Raw genomic sequence first — 10,229 nt, 5'->3', positions numbered from 1 at the left:
TCCAGAGAAGAATTGGGAAACTATAGATCTGTTAGTTTGACTTCAGTTGTGGGGAAGGTGTTGGAGACATGAATTAAGGACCAGATGAGAAACCATTTAAATAAATACAAACTAATTAAAGGTCGTCAGCATAGGTTTACCAAAAATAGTTCCTGTCTAACAAATACTTTAGGGTTCTACGAAGCAGTGTTTGATTGGGTGGATGAGGGAAAGACAGTGGACATAGTATATCTAGACTTTAAGAAGGCATTTGAGAAGGTACCACATCAGAGGTTGTTAGCCAAAGTGAGGGCTTGTGGAATGGCTGGTCAGGTAGCTAATTAGATTGCAAACTGGTTGAGTGATAGGAAGCAAAGAGTAGCTGTCAGCAGGAGGATGTCTTGCTGGGAGGTTGTAAGTAGCAGGGTACCTCAGGGATCAGTACTCGGACCATGACTATTCCATATTAGTGGGGTGTGTGGACCACCAGTCATTTCAAATTGATGCAAAAGTTTAGTTTTTCGTTCCAAATTGAAGCTTGGGATCTGAATAACAATTTTAGTCTGAGTGGACAACGATCAAACCACACTGGGGCACTTTGGGGGCATAGAGGGGTTTATGCGCCCAGCATCAGAAGAATCTGAATTATTCTAATTGTTATAACTTTTGAAATAATGGTCCTAGCTTAATAAATTTGATATCAAAAGATTCGGAATGATGAACAGCAAGATCACATGTATATATTTTACTTCTATATGTCACCATGTCGACGGTATGTGCGGGAATTCCCCACCAAATCATAACTTTTACGCAATTTTTCAGAAATCAACAGTTTTTTTCTTTACATTTATTTCAAGACATGTATTTGGGTCACAGTTCTATGACATGTTATAATCTATATAATTTAATGCTCAAAGCATATACACAACGTTTGTGTTCATCATTTATTCCATTGCTGGGCTTTGAATTATTTTGATTTCCCAGTTATTGCAATTATTGATGATGTTAACACCATTTTGTCTGTCATCTCCATTTTTTACATTGATGGCTCCAAATCATTGTTTTTCCATTCATACATATTATTGCTTGTACATCTAATACTCCATACTTACCTATGTTCAAATACGTGTATAGCATATCTTGGACGCATCTCTTCTTCTTCTTTCGGCTGCTCCCGTTAGGGGTCGCCACAGCGGATCACCCATCTGATCCGCATCGTGATTTGGCACATTTTTTACACCGGATGCCCTTCCTGACGCAACCCTGGTCACCTCTTGCGACACAGGGATCTGGTACACCTATTTTAACCGGGGTTGCATCATTTTTAACTCCTCCCACCGGCCCAGTACACTGGTACTCATTTCGCCGACCTCGGAAGGATGACAGGCTGAGTCAACCCCCTGGTGTATTAATTCAGTGGCTCAACGGGGCTTGAACTCAGGACCTTTTGGATCCCAAGCCGCTGCCCTAACCACTGCGCCAACACCAGGCTCATATTGTTATAACTGGATATCTCCATATCTTGGACGCATATATATATATATATATATATATATATATATATATATATATATATATATATGTATATGTATATATATATATATGGGGTAAATTCGCTCGTCTGAAATCCAATGCTCTCCCACCTAATCTTTGTCACAGATACACTGTTACATATTTCACATTTCATTATTTGTCTCGAAATGAGTCTTTCGTTCCTTTATTGTTATAGTTATATCCATAAAAATAACTATGATTGCATGTTGCTTTATTGATATCTTTCCGAGTTACTATGATGGCTGAGAAAACCAACTGGAAGCTGCGTGTGCTGTGCGAAACAGAAACTCCTGAAGAACTTGTATGTCCTCTTGCCAACCCAGTTGCTTCGCGTAGAGAGGAGGCATACACAGAGATCATAAGTCTTGCAAGACAATTTAAAGAAGTTGATGGTGAACCCCACCCAAAGTTGGAACTTCCTGAAGAAGAGTCCATGCGGAGGAATCGTGCATCCTGGCACAAAACATGTCGTCAGCTGTACAAGATGTCGGCGCTCAATCGGGCAAAAGCGCGCCATACTCAGGGGTTACCTCCTCGAAGTAAAAAACCAAGAAGGACCAGTGCAGACATTAATCGGAATGTTTGTCTCTTCTGTGGTGATGAGACAAGTGCAAAAGATCATTCCTTCCAGAAGCTTAGTCTCACCAAAGATATACATGACAAAGCAGTTGCACTAGGAATGGATCGTGTCGTGACAAACCTTGCAGAAGGAGATTTGGTGGCCATCGAAGCCAAGTATCATCGAAACTGCTATACTGGATTCAACCGACAGTATCATGAGATGGTCAGAAAGGAGGAACAAGCCAAAAATCCCAACGAGAACATGGAGGTTACAATAGAAAATGAGCTGCTCCAATTTATCAATGAAGAAATTGCTGGTGGGCGCAGGATTTTTGCATTGCACGATTTGACCGATATTATGACAGAAAGGTTGGAACAACATGGAATCAATAAGATGGTGAATCACACTCGTTTGAAATAAAGAGTACTTGAACATTTCCCTGATTTGACTGAAGAGAAAGGGATACGAGATCGAGTATTCCTTGTTTGCTCTGAGACGGCCAGAAAAATAATCTCAGATGCCTGTCAAACACCAGAGGAAGAATCGCGCACAATACTCTTGGCAGCATCAATTCTACGTAAAGCAGTTTTTGATCATGAAACTACTTTCAAATTCGAAGGTTCATTTCCATCTGGTTGTGAAGAATCAGCTGTTCCACCACGACTGAAGTACTTCTTCCGTCAACTCCTTGCTGGGCCAAAATCATCACCTGCAAAAGACAATTCCAGGATGGTTCTCTCTGTGAGCCAGCTAGCCATGATGAGTATGACTTCTCTTTCCACAAACCTGAAGTGTGAGCCTCCCCTTGCAGTGTTTTTAGCCCTCAAAGTACATTCCCAAAGCAGGAACAAGAAGCTGGTGGAACTTCTCCATGAGTACTGCCTGAGTGTGTCCTATAAAAGAGTAGTCAGCATTGAAATTGGCTTTGCACAATTTATCGCTCAGCAAATTAGCGCTAACTCAAATATCATCTGTCCTACGAATCTGCGTCAGCATATCTTCACAGTTGCATCTCTTGACAACCGAGATCATAATCCCACATCCAGAACAGCCACTTCATCTTTCCATGGAACAGGAATATCAATTTTTCAGTTTCCTTCATCAGATAAGCCTGGGTTGTATCAAAAACCAATACAGATTGACCGGGCACAAAAATCAAACACTGTTGGACCCATCCTGCCTCCATCATACACATTTGGCCCACCTGTAGGCCGAAATCTTGTCACCCAGCCTCCATTAAAAGATGTGCAGCCACCTGTCAATAATCCCCTGGATAATGAGGCACAACATAAGCAGTCCTGGTTGACTTCGGCGCATACCAACTTGGACCAGGACCAGGGGACAGAGACTGCCACTCCGATTGTGTGGTCTGCACACCACGCCTCTCGATCAGATGCTGTTGGACAAACAGAGAAAAGCATTGAAGCCCTTCTCCCACTTTTTCATGAGAAAGCAACTACACATGGAATGATTCGACATGGAATGAATCTTGTTAAAGAAACTACAGAATACCTCAACCCACAACAAATTCCAGTCTTGGTAGTGGACCAACCACTTTATGATATTGCAAAGAAAATGCAATGGACCTTCCCTGAAATCTTTGGAGAAGATAAGTTTGTAATGTTGCTTGGAGGGCTTCATATCGAAATGCCCTGTGGGCCACTATGGGAGATCTCTTACGTGGGTCAGGATGGCCAGAAGCCCTTGAAGAAGCTGGAATCACGAAAACAGAGGCTGCAGCCACATTGTTTTTGAAAGCATCTGATCCAATGAAAACACGATATGCCCATCAAGTAACCGTTGTTGTACTGGACAGCCTACTGAAACGAGCTTATGAGGACTGTGGACTCGAGATTACCTTTGACGATTGGATCTCTATGGCTTATAGAGAAGAACCAACAGTCCAATTCTGGATACTCATTCATAAGTACCAACAAATCGTACTCATGTTCATACGGTCACATCGGGAGCGAAAGTTTAAGCTCATGGTAGCTACTCTCCGGAAACTTGTACCTCTATTCTTTGCTTTAAATCACCAGAATTATGCTCGGTGGGTTTCTGTCCTTATAAGAGACCGAGAATCTCTGCCAGAAGCGATCCAGGAAGAGTTTGAAGCCGGTCACTTTACGATAACAACAAGCAATCATCGGTTCTCATCTATACCAATTGATCAAGCACATGAGCAGGCCAACAAAAGAGTGAAAGGAGTTGGGGGTGCGATTGGTCTAACAGAAAATCCTGCCATGCTCGAATGCTGGGTAGTAACTGGTCCAGAGATAAGCCGCGTTGTTGAACAACTTACAGATGTTGATGATGATTATGATCAGGAGCTCCCTCATCATGAGGAAGGAGGTGCTTCCCAGCAACGCTTTCGGCATCACGTCAGAGACCTGTTAGATGTCCTGCTAAGCAGAGGAAATCCCTTTGAGGAGAACAGTGCTGATCTGGTCACGTTAGACAATAAAGTGTGTATTGACGAGTCTGCTGCCGCTTCTGTTCGTATTCTAGAGTCAACAGGATAAGACCAGTATGACAATTCTCGGAAAGATGTTCTTGAATCCAATAACACACTTCTGACAGCGCCAATCCAAAAAAACAAGTTGTTACTGTTCCATGAACAGAAATCGCAAAAGAAGACAGCACTTAAAAGAAAAGTACAGCACTTCAAATAACATGCAGAGTTGTACGGACAAGCATTCATTGTGCTTGATAGCCGTGGTGGAAATCTGCAAGAATTTTTCCGCCACGAATCTTCATCACACCCACCTGCACTATCTTCTGAAGGATCTATCAACTCCTGTACAAAGTCAGATCCGTTGACATGTATTTCGGAAGCAGGTGCAACTTCCGACATTACCACAGATGAAGAGCTTGTGGCACCAGATGTTTATGGGGTGATCGTTATTGATGGTGGAGCACTGATCCATGCTCTTCCTGGAACAATTGTTCAAGGCAAGTCATTTGATGAATATTTCAACAAGATCTTCTGTCCACGGATCCAGCATGACTTGAGAAGAGCAGCAAGAGTAGATATTGTGTGGGATCAATATCAGTCAATGAGTATCAAAGGGGCAACTAGGGAAAAACGAGGAACGGGTACACGGCAACGTGTGTCTGGTTCTGCCAAGGTTCCGGGAAACTGGCAAAATTTTTTAGCAAATGCTGAAAACAAGAAGGAACTATTCTCATTCCTGTCAACGAAACTCATGCAAGTACAATTTCAAGATGGCAAATGGGTCTATATTACTTCAGGTGATCAAGTTCTCACTGCAGGGTATGGTCCTCCTATGGGGCAATGTAATCATGGAGAGGCAGACACTCGTGTCCTGGTACATCTTCTTCACGCCATCCAATATTCGTCTGTAGGGATGGTTCATACAGGTGACACAGACGTTGTCAGACTTTTGACCAATTTTCACCACATCATGGGTGTGAACCCAGCCACAGAAATCTGGATTTCATTCAAAGCAGGAAAGACAACCAAAATGATACCCCTCAATACCATTGCTGCAAACTTAGGAGATACAACATGCAAAGCAATGGCACTCTTCCATGCATTCACTGGATCAGATAGTAAATCGTCATTCAAGTTCAAGGGTAAGCGATACTGTTTCAAGACGAAGGATAAGGTACCATCCCTCATGGAAGAATTTGCAACTGTTACCAACACCCCGTTCCTTACTTCACCAAGGTTGAAAGAAGTGGTGATGCAGTTTGTCTGTAGGCTGTACTCCAATGAATCTTTGACCGATGACATCAGCGTTGACCTTGTTCGCATGAGGGTATTCTGTCACAGGACGAGAGATGTAGAGAGAATACCTCCGACTAGTGATGCTCTGGACCAGCACCTGAATAGAAGCGTCTTTCAAGCAAGCATCTGGACTACAGCTCACGAGCCGCTGGCACCTGTCCATGATCCCTGAAACTATGGATGGGAGAAAGACAGCAAACTGGTTCTCATTTGGACGACTCTACCCCTTGCTAAGGATGTCTTCGACATCGACGTAAAATGCACTTGCACAAAAACCTGTTCATCATGCAAGTGTAAGAAAGCTAACTTGAAATGCACACTCTTGTGCAAGTGCAGATGTGGTAAAGAACAGAGTTAGACTTATTCCCATGCCAGCAAATACGTTTGTTAGTTTTTTTCTGATAAATAAAATAATATGACACCAGTTTTATTGAAAAAAAATTCATGTTATTAGGTTACAGGCCGTCAGGGTCAATAATCTATTGCCATCACATGGCATCCGTCATCTGTCAACTGTCTGTCGTCCTTTAATTTGTTATGCAAGCTTAATATCACATTAGATCTTATGGAGATCATGCATGGTCTATCTATTCATAATTTCGGAATTGGTAAACTTAGATTGACCTTGAATGGTCAATTATATTATCTGTCTTAATATTGCATGAATTTCTTTTGGATTAGGTTTGCATTGCTGGGTATTGGCAATTCAGGAATGGTCATTCTCAAGGTTGCATTATGCACAATGGGATACATGTTGCTTAATATTGCATTTATTGCTTTAAGTTTGCAATGTTGGGTATTGAGAAATAACCCTAATAGGCTATCTACTAATCTCTTTGGAATTAACATATATTTTGGGACTTACTGGTAACCTCACGAATAGATCTACGCACATACCATCACCATGGTGGACAATAAAAAAATGACCGTTTTTACAGCCATTTTTCCCTGCTGTGCAGGGGTTTGGCTTTTTCTTGAGGCAATGTTTTATGGCCGGATGCCCTTCCTGACGCCAACCCTGGTCGCCTCTTACAACACACAGGGATATGGTACACCTATTCTAACCGGGGCATACACCAGGACCAGTACACTGGCACTCATTTCGCCGACCTCGGAAGGATGATGGGCTGAGTCAACCCCCTGGTGTTAATTCAGCAGCCAACGGGGCTTGAACTCAGGACCCTTGGATCCCAAGCCGCCACCCTAACCACTAAGCCAACACCAGGCTTCCCATGGTGGACACAAGAAGCAAAATACTAACACGTGGTGTTGCTGCTCCTCAATACGAATCTTTTAATACCAAATATGTTAAGCTAGGACCTTTATTTTGAAAGTTATAGCAATTTGAAGAATTCAGATTCTTCTGACGCTGGGTTGATACACCCCTCTATGCCCCAAGTGCCCCCAAAGTGCCCGTGTGGTTTGATCGTTGTCCACTCGGACTAAAATTGTTATTCAGATCCCAAGCTTTAATTTGGTACCAAAAAAAAAATAAATAAACTTTTGCATCAATTTGAAATGAAAAAGATAATTTAGCAGTGCCAGGCACCCCACTATATTTACATCAATGATTTGGATAGTGGGGTAAAGAGTAAGCTTTCCAAATTTGCAGATGACACAGAGCTTGGAGGAAAAGTGGATAGCAGAGGGGGTGGTTATCAGATTCAGGAAAGTATTGATACTTGTATAGATTGGGCAAAAGATTGGCAGATGCAAATTAACCTGAGCAAGTGTAAAGTGTTGGGGATGGGAAGGAACAATGAAAATAGAGATTACAGGATGCAAGGGGAAATTTTGAAGCGTGTCACACAGGAGAAGGATCTGGGGTGGTTATAGATATGGGAGGTAAGCAGGCAGCACAGTGCCAGGCAGCTAGAGGTGAAGCAAACTGGGTTTTAGGTTGTATTCGGAGGGGGATCATTTATAAATCAAAAGAGGTGGTGTTAACATTGAATAGGAATTTAGTGAGGCCACATCTAGAATGTTGTCTGCAGTTTTGGTCACCACAATTCAGGAAGGACATAGAGTCGATGGCATAGAGAGGGTTCAGCGCAGCGCTACTCAATTGATTCCGGGCCGAGCTAGACTCAGCTATGAGGAGTGGCTGAAGGAGACAGGACTTCATACACTAGAAAGGAGGTAGTTACGAGGATCTATGATAGAGATGCTTAAGATAATGAAAGGTATAGATAAAATAAGTGCAGATGAATTAATTATTCAGCAGAGTAGACAGTGATAGGACCAGGGGCCATAGCTTGAGAGTAAAGCAAGGAGAGTTAAGACGGTAGCAAGGCAGGGGACTTTTACTCAGAGAGTAGTGAATGCATGGAATGGCCTCCCTGGAAAGGTAGTGGCAGCAGAAACAGAAGATAAGTCTAAATTAGAATTAGACAGGTACCTGGAAGTTATGGAGATAGAGGCGTATGGGGATGTTGACATGACTTTTCGGTAGTTTGAGCATTGATGGGTGATTGTGTGCATGTGTATGGAGTGATGTTGGGACTCATCAAGGGATGTTGTGTGGTTGATGTGTGTTTTTAACGAAGCCCATGCCCCCTCCCCTGAGGGGAAGAAAAACTTTAAATGGACAAAATAATAATAATTACATAAAATAAAAATTGCATTTTCTTCATTGGATCTTGTGTTGATAAATTAGTATGGTGTTCACACAGGCATGATGGGCTGAATGGCCTCCACCTGTGTCTGATTTCCTTGTCTTTCATTCAATCCAATATAGATGCCAGACCATGTGACCTATTAATTATTTGTGAACACCCTGGGATCCCCAAGGATTGGGGAACATGTGGGTGAAGTTTCCCCTAAATCTGTCAAGCCTTTCTGGAGAAGAAGATTTTAAAAGGTTTATTCTTCAAAAAAAAATCATAGCTGCCAAACCATGACATATGATGTCATAATTAGAGAACTTTTGTTCTTCATTGATAGGCCATCATACTTGTAAAGTTTTGCCTCGATCTGTTTCGCCGTTTCGGAGAAGATTTTTGACGATTTCTATGTAAAAAATAAAATATCGCTGCCAAACCATGTCACCGATGATATCATCATTTCCCCCCCCCTCCCCATCCCCATACAATTTAGCCCTTGATGACTCAAAAATTTTCATATTGATTGGATAAAGCAGTCAACGGATGCAATTATGACATCACAACAAAGCCACCTATGACATCATCAAAAAAAAAATCACTTCTTTCCCATGGGAAGTACATGACACGTGTGAAGTTCATTTTTTTCCCCTATGGAGCAGTTTCAGAGATGACCAATTTTTGCTTTTTTACAACATGGCTGCCACACCACATGACTCATGTTGTCGTAATTATCATAAAAATATCAGACATGAGCAGTCGCACCTATGGTGACAATTGCGTCAATCGGATAAGCGGTTGCAGAGAAAACAGAGAATTTGAATGGACGGACCCGAAAACATAATTCCTCAGGCGACTTCGTCAGCAGAGGCATGAAAAGTGACTATTAAGTATTTCAAGGTGTTATTTGAATTTCAGTAATAAATGAATGTCAAGCACATATTTTGCCAATGACCTTGCTGCAATTCCAGAAAATAATGCTTCCTCAAAACAGTAAGGTGCATAAGATGACAAAGTTATCTCAATGGACAAATCTGCCAACATCATTCAGTATCAGACAACAAAGCAAAGCTTGAGAGATGGGCTCCTACTAGATAAAAGGAAATTGAACTATTAATTAGTCAGCAACAATCAAAGGCAGAGCCATGAAAGGTATCAGAGTAAATGTCCAAGATCAGTGAAAGTTTGAGACTGCATATCAGTCGTATCCATGACTACAAAGTGTTGGTATACTGAATGATGACAAGCACATGGAGATTTTGATCCAAAATAATATTCCCGAAGAAACACGACTCAATGGGTGGGGATTTATCTTGCAGCACAACAAATATCTCAAGCACATAACAAATATGGCAAAAGGGGTTTCTTGAGGACAAAGAGGCTGAAAGAAAACTCAGTCCAAATATAACACATTATTAAGGCTGTAAAGGTTTATAAAACAACTGTGAAGGTCATTTGGTGACAAATCAACTTTACTGAATTGTGGGGAGTAACACAAGACATTTGGAACTATATTCCATTGTACAATGATAAACTGTATGGCAGCATGAAAATCAATTTATAATGCCCTGTGTCAAGCAAAGCGATAAAACGTACAAAATACGAGTGCACTACATATCACTTATTCAGTTTTCATTATGATTTTCTGCAATAATCTATTGTCATAAAGATAAAATACATTCAATATCTCCGTGTGTGTGTGTGTGTGTGTGTGTGTGTGTGTGTGTGTGTGTGTGTTTAATTGTATAATATGTGTGTATATGATGTATATAATGTCTAAAAT

At 41.5% G+C, this 10,229-nt stretch overlaps 1 pseudogene; it reads left to right on the top strand.

Moving 5' to 3' along the window:
• Positions 1-1,591: 1,591 nt before the first annotated feature.
• On the top strand, positions 1,592-6,718 carry LOC147032696 (uncharacterized; annotated as a pseudogene).
• Positions 6,719-10,229: the final 3,511 nt, after the last annotated feature.

Source organism: Eptatretus burgeri, chromosome 2 (assembly GCF_056783735.1).
Source record: "Eptatretus burgeri isolate ZD-2024b chromosome 2, Ebu_testis_v1, whole genome shotgun sequence".
NCBI lineage: Eukaryota > Metazoa > Chordata > Myxini > Myxiniformes > Myxinidae > Eptatretus > Eptatretus burgeri.
This window is presented reverse-complemented; position numbering and strand designations above follow the sequence as displayed.